Raw genomic sequence first — 6,984 nt, 5'->3', positions numbered from 1 at the left:
TAGATGTTAGAAATAACTCCTCTACAAGCTAGGGAGTATATCATATTTGCCCCTGGGGGAGGGAAAGGAGGTTACGGCTCCGGAGGCCACCCGAAAGAGGACTTGTCACACTCACATGAATACATCACCGTTTCTGCCTTTTAAATGAGCTTGTTATTGAGTGAAAGCTCAGATTTATAATACTCGGTGAGCCTTGGATCCACTCCTGTGGGTGACCGCAGAGCTCAGTACACAGTGCTGGAAGAGTGGTTTCAGCAGAGAAGACTGCTTGAATCAGCCATTCGCTAACCCGAAGTAAGAAAGGTGGCAGGGCTTAGTGCCAGGAAAGAAACTCAGCACTTGCTGCACGGGAGGTCGTCTGACATTAGTGTGATGGTCATGTGACCACGGCGGACGTGGCTGTGGGAGACCACGTGATGGAGGCAATAAACGGGAGACGGACGATTGTGGCGGGGGATGGTGATAGGAAGGACGTCATTATGGACATCAGGAGGAAGATTGATCGGTGCGTGCACGCGGGAATGGATTTGGAATTGGCGTGGGTCCCCAGTCACAGTGGCATTTTGGGTAATGAGTTAGTGGATCTGGCGGCGGGTGAGGGTATGAGAAGGGGAGAGGTTGATGTGAGATTACCTTTGAGTGTGGATGAGGTGTAGGCGGTGGTGGTGAGACGGGTCATGGATGAGTGGCAGGAGAGGTGGGTGAGTGGGGTGAAGGGCAGGTGGATGCTTGGTGTTCGTGGGAAAGTGTCGGTGAAGGTGGATGCGGGGAGTCTGGAATGGAGGAGAGGGGAGGAGGTGATACTGAATCGGTTGAGGATAGGGCATGCGGGACTGAATGATTGTCTGTTTCAAGTGGGGAAGCGTGAGTCGAGGGATTGTGCGGTGTGTGGGGTGCCTGAGACTGTGGGACATTTTCTGCTTAGGTGTGAGAGACATGTTGAGGAGAGAGAATTGATGAGGGTTCGATTGCGCTGGGTGTGGCTGAGCTGAGTGGGAAGATTTTGCTGGGAGGTGACGGGGAGAGAGGCAGGAGGAGGAATAGTGTGATGTTGGATTTTGTGAGGCAAACGGGGTGGTGGGAGGAGGAGTGAGTTTATGTAAACTAAGTATTGATTGGTGGGTCTGGTGCACATCATTCTTTAGGATGGGGAAGCGCCTGTGTGGGTCCGCCCATGCATCCAATAATTAAGAAGAAGAAGAAGGGAGACGGAAAGCCTGCAAAAGGACTACTACCAGAGACAGCAAGCCATACGTGTGTGTCTCTGTTATTCCGCTGAGTGTGGGCCTGCATGGTTCCGCTCGCCCGCACTACAGCGCAATTAGCAGTGTGGCCGTAACAGCTACAGTGAAGTGTGCACATCCAGTATCGTGGATGTCCCCAAAATAAACTCCATGCACAGGATCACTTACCAATTGGACTCAACTGAGAGATTTGTAGTTCACAGGCGCTACAAACAAAGTGCTCCCTCATCCCGTGTGAGCAGGTGCAAGCAAATAGCCCAATAACAGACTTGCAGGTAATCCCGCCAAAATTTAGAAGGGCGCGAGTGGCAGATCAAGGTGTGGATGTTAGGAGTTGGAGGTTTGAGTTTGATGATGGCGCCTGGCAAATGGGTACATCAGAAAGCTGTAGGAGGGGAAGAGGAGTGGCTAGGAGGAGGATTACCGAACATGGTCTCGGGAGGATAGCTCAGGGGCAACGTGCTCGCCTTGGAAGCAAGAAGACATGGAGCAAAACAGGTCCGATCCCCGGGTCCAAGCTTCGAAACCTCTGGGTATTAAGCGCGTTATAAATAACCTTTCATATCATGAAGGATGGAGAAAGAAGGGGCATAAGCAGGTGAGGAGAGAACACCAGATATAGAGGGAGCTCAGATGGTGAAGGATGTGCACTAAAGAAAGGGGAGAGGAGGAATGCTTGAACACTGGGAGAGAGTAGGAGAAGTCAATGAAAAGAAAGCCAGTGGTGGAGAAAGTGCTGACCTGAACGTGGCAGAACATCAAGGTGCAGGGAAAAAGATAGAAACCAGAAAAGAGAGAGGAGTAAATGCCCAAAGGAGAGGGACTCTAGGAGAGTGGACTTGTTGGGCTCCTGGAAAAAATCCTAGCCTGGTAGAAGATCAGTAGCCAGAAAGCTCTTTGGCCATCTAGAGAGGGGCCGAATCTGATAACTCGTGGGCTCAACACATGCTTGGAAAAGATCGTAAGTGTCTGATACCTGGCACACATCAGGATAAACCAGGGCACCAGGGGTGGTAGTGCCAAGGTGTCTAGGAGCGGAAGCCAACAACCATCATCCTGACAAGAAAGTCTATAACCAGCCAATAAAAAAGTGGGACACTTAAAATCCAAAGACTGAGTAATTTTTACTAAAGGAGCTTAATTTTTTTCAGGTTATGTTGAACGCCCCCCAAGGTTCCTTAGATAATCTGGGCCCTTGGTGTTCTGCTATGCACAATAAGGAACCTTGAACCTCAAGTCATTCGTTGATCCTTCAGCCATGACAACGTAGAAAGAAAATGTACCATGGGAAACCATTTTGACATTTGGATCTTGTGACTGCAAACCTTTCTGTCGATTATCTTTAACCGATCATTAATTAATTTCATATGTACGCAGACTACATGTCTGCATTTAATGAGAAAATAACTAGGAGCAATCTATTGATAATGTGCACGCTGACCTTCTCCTGGCTCGATTAACCTGGAGCACCACCCACTACCCCTTTTTCATACAGAAAGTGAAAAATGTGGTGTAGTATAGTAAATCCTTTTTGCAACAGACCACACACACTACAAACTTCTGGAACAAACCAAGAAAGGTCCTCCCTCTTCTATGAACAAAAACATTGAATCATCACCAGGGCCCTCGTATTGCTCCACCTTCACTACGGGATCATAGGATATGCTGCAACATTACGGAAAGAGATCCAAGGATTCAAAATCAAGCAGCAAGGATCCACCTCAGCATTAAGAAGTTAGACCACATCACCCCACACCTGAAGGGACTTTCACTGGCCCCCAGAGGAGAAATACATCTGCTCATTGTTTTGTTTTCAAAACAAATAAAGCATTTCTTTTTTTTAAATGTCTACCAATAAAAAGGCATACTTATGCCTTAGTTCCGAGATAATGACTAGTCACCGAACATAACTAGACACATTTGGGCAACTCATTTCACACATACTAGAAACCAAAAAAAATTAAAACCATTTCGATAGTTATGAAATTAAGTCCCTACCCAAAAAATGAGACAACATAGGTCGAAATTGAAGTTCTAACTGCGTACCACAACAGAAATGTCAGGTAAAGCCCAAAATAGTTCACCAGCAACACAGCATCAAAACATTTACGAGACCATGGGCCGCGCACTCATTCTCCTTCCACAAAGTAAACCCAAAATGATACAAAAAAAGGCTGACCAGACTGAACAAGTGCTTACATTTTTATTACAACACCCAAATCGTGATTGTTGCCGTTTACTGATGCTGTGTTTCAGCCCACTGTAGACAGCGTGGACCCCATTATAGTTCAAACTGCCCAGAACCAAGGAAAGAACACAATCTGGCTTCCCTTTAAGTTATTGGTGATTCTTTCCATCATCTGATGAAGTACTTGCAGCTCCAAACCATCTCTCCCAATGCATTCCAGCTGCGCCTGTTCAAGAGGAAAACAAGTGAGGCGAAAGACAAAATTACAATTTGACATATTTCTTCCCAACACAAGCAGTCATCCTTCAGAATATTGCATCCCTTGACTCTCCCAAGCTACCACACTGTGCTGACCAACCACCATGATATATGATATGATATGATATGGCATTTATAACGCGCCGATACACAAGTGTTTCAAGGCGCGATGAGGCAAGGGAGGAGAAACCGAGGGAAGACAGAGACAGCAATCATACTAGGCCGGGTGACATTCAGATCGTGCAAGTGCAGGGGAGAGGGCAAGGGGGAGAAGTGCGGGGCAAAGGGGAGGGGGCAGTGCAGTACATGGAATAACAGTAAAATAAATAAAGACAATAAATAAAAGTGCAGACATCAGGTGTCAAGTGCTAGAACGGGCTGTAGGGATACAGAAACAGTCCCTGAGTGCAAGGGTTGCCAGGGGGCAGTGCAGGTGTGCAACTGGCAGGTAAGGGGACCTGGGCCAGGGATCAGAGGGTAGCCAGGTAACCAGTGCAGTTTTAGAATCATCCAGAAGATCAGCAGGGGAGAGGTAGAGAGAAAGCAGAAGCAAAGAGGTAGGTCTTGAGATGCTTCCGGAACCGGAGATAGTTCTCCTCAAGTTTCAGAGAGGCAGGGAGGCTGTTCCAGTGGGAGGCACAAGCAGAAGAAGGAGATCTACCACCAACTTGCTGCTTGGAGAAACTACTAACCCTGAGGGAGTTGGTGGCGGATGAGCGATGAGCTCGAGAAGGAAGATATTTAGGAAGAGAGAGTTGAAGGTATTGAGATCCCAGGCCCCAGATGGCCTTGTGGTCAATTTAGAGGGTTTTGGACTTAATCCTTGCCGCTGCTGGGAGCCAGTGCAGAGATTTCAGTCCGGGAGAGATACGATCCCTGGGCTTGAGGCCAAGGACAAGTCTTGCAGTCCTGTTTTGGATGAGTTGCAGAAGGCGGAGAGTAGAGGCAGGCAGATTTAGAAAGAGGCTGTTGTAGTAGTCCAGCCTAGAGAGAACTAGAGCTCTGGCGACAGTGAGCTTCTGGGGGAAGGAGAGGAAAGGAAGAATACCTCTGAGGAGGTGCAGCTGGTAGTGTGACTTCGAGACATCAGAGATATGAGGAGAGAAGGAAAGTGTTGAATCGAAGATGACCCAAGGTTTTTTGCCTCACAGGTGGGACAGAAAGAGAGCCAAGAGAGGCCAGCCAGAGAGTGACAGGAAAGGAGGGAGCAGGTGTGCCGATGAGGAGAATCTCGGTCTTACTGGCATTAAGGCAGAGATCATTGGCGGCACACCACTCCTGGATGGCGGACAGTCGGTCAGAGATGAGAGAAGGAGAAGAGGTGGCAGAAGGGAGCCTGAAAATTAGTTGAGTGTCATCCGCAAAGCACTGAAAGTTGGGGCAGAGAGCGGCAATGCGGTGGGTGAGAAGTGCCAGCTATTGGTTGAACAGCCAGGGACAGAGGCTAGACCCCTGGGGAACACCACAGGAAGAGATAGAGGAGAGGAAGGACCCAAGTTGGACCTGGGAGGGTTGATCGGAGAGGAACAAGGTCAGCCAAGCCAGGGCCTGATCGGTGATACCCAGGTTATCATGGAGACGGTTGAGCAGGATTGTCATGATCTCTGCTTCCAAAAGATCAGGACTTTCCCGACTCCCTTGGAAGCAGACCCATAACCCCGGTTCCGAGTGCCAGCCAGTCCCAATTGGGACCTTTTGGACCCTGTCCTGGCGCCAGTGGCACCAGGCTCATAAAGATGCCCAGTCCCAGCGCTGGAAGCGCCGGGCTCATAATGCTTGGGTGGACTTACCTGCAGCAGACCATGCTGCTTACTTACCTGCCAGTTGAACCCCTGATCCTCTTCTGTTTGGGACTACTTTTCCTGTTGGGTGGGGCAGGAGCCACTCCCTAGGTTCAGAACACTGGAACTCTTCTGGAAAGCAGGAACTCTTTTCTTACCTAGGCGTGGCTGTTGAAGGAGACACCGAAGCACTACAGGAGGCTATTTAAACCACACCCGATGGATGAATCTTGCTTTGCGTTATTCTGCATTCTCTGCAGCAGAACGCTCATCGTGTCTTCTGCTTCTGATCCTGGGCCTAAGGGAACAAAGGCTTACCATCCTGGAATCCAGTCTTCAGCAGCACCTGTAAAGACAAAGAAAGAACAGGTTAGCACTACGGTCTTCAGTGGCAGCGCATCTCTTACCTGGTCCATCGGCTGTCACCAACGCCTCGCGCTGCATTCCGGCATCTGAAAGACAAAGGCTTACCTACTCTTCGCATGCTCCGGAGGTCTTCGCACTGCATTCCGGCATCTGAAAGACAAAAGCTTACCAGTTCTTCGCACGCTCCGGAGGCCTTCGGCGCTGCATCCCGCATCTGAAAGACAAAAGAATGTGCGTTTAAAGACATTGGGCAACTTTATTACTCACGTGCCATTACTCCTTCCCACGCCGAATCCAGTGGGTATTCCAGCACCCTTCAGCTTCTCTAAAGCTCCGAACTTGTACCTGCAAGATAAAAGGGACAGTTAGTGCGCATCGTGAAGCAGGCTACAAGCGCTTACTTACGTGCTTCCAGGCGCTTCTATTCCTCACGCGGGTTCGATCCTCAACTCTCATCAGCCCGCCATCCGCAATCGCCGGAACCCTGCAAAACAAGAGATATCATTACAAAAGACTTTTAAGACATTTGAAGTGCCCAGAACTTACCGTTCGTGCAGTTAACGACGGACAGCAGTCCTCTGAGGTCAGGAGGCCTGCACCCTTATCCAGTGAAGAAACTGGTTACGGCACCCTGCCCCGAGGCAGATGGAGAGCTCGGCGTTCACTTACCTAAGGTGAGGGCGTTAACCTTTGGGGTTCTACAGGAGAAGAGAAAGGGAAGAGGAGAGAGGCACCCAATAAACCCAGTTCATTAATCCCATATTTTCTATCTGCAGACATCTTACTCTTCGAGTCAGACATACAGTGCACAGAGGTCCAGCCCAAAGAGCCAACCGTGTGTTACACATCACCTTTGAAGATACGGCATTCACCCAGTCAAGACCGGCGCCTCTGCGGGAAACAGGTGAGCGTTACAGAACGCAAAGCCTACCGCAAAACTCCCACCCAGGCGCTATGGAAACATCGGGTACCGACCAGCTAGCCCAGTTACTTGGGGAACTAAGAGCAGAAGTGCATGCAGCCCGTCAGGAAACGAATGCTCTAAGAAGGGAACTGATTATTTCCAATGAGCGAACAGACGATCTCGCTAGACAATTGCTACAGTCACAAGCCGGACAAACTCCGTTACCCGCATCAGGGGCAAATC

General features: G+C 49.3%; 1 protein-coding gene across 1 annotated transcript in view; it reads right to left on the bottom strand.

The window, feature by feature from the left end:
• Positions 1–3,429: 3,429 nt before the first annotated feature.
• Positions 3,430–6,984, bottom strand: part of LOC138452676 (HAUS augmin-like complex subunit 3) — a 471,927-nt gene continuing 468,372 nt past the window's right edge. The window contains exon 6 of the mRNA XM_069605028.1: positions 3,430–3,658. The gene's annotated coding sequence lies outside the window, so the exon portion shown is untranslated. The remainder of the gene's footprint in view (positions 3,659–6,984) is intronic.

Source organism: Ambystoma mexicanum, chromosome 4p (assembly GCF_040938575.1).
Source record: "Ambystoma mexicanum isolate Mex_15411 chromosome 4p, UKY_AmexF1_1, whole genome shotgun sequence".
NCBI classification, from domain to species: Eukaryota; Metazoa; Chordata; class Amphibia; order Caudata; family Ambystomatidae; genus Ambystoma; species Ambystoma mexicanum.
This window is presented reverse-complemented; position numbering and strand designations above follow the sequence as displayed.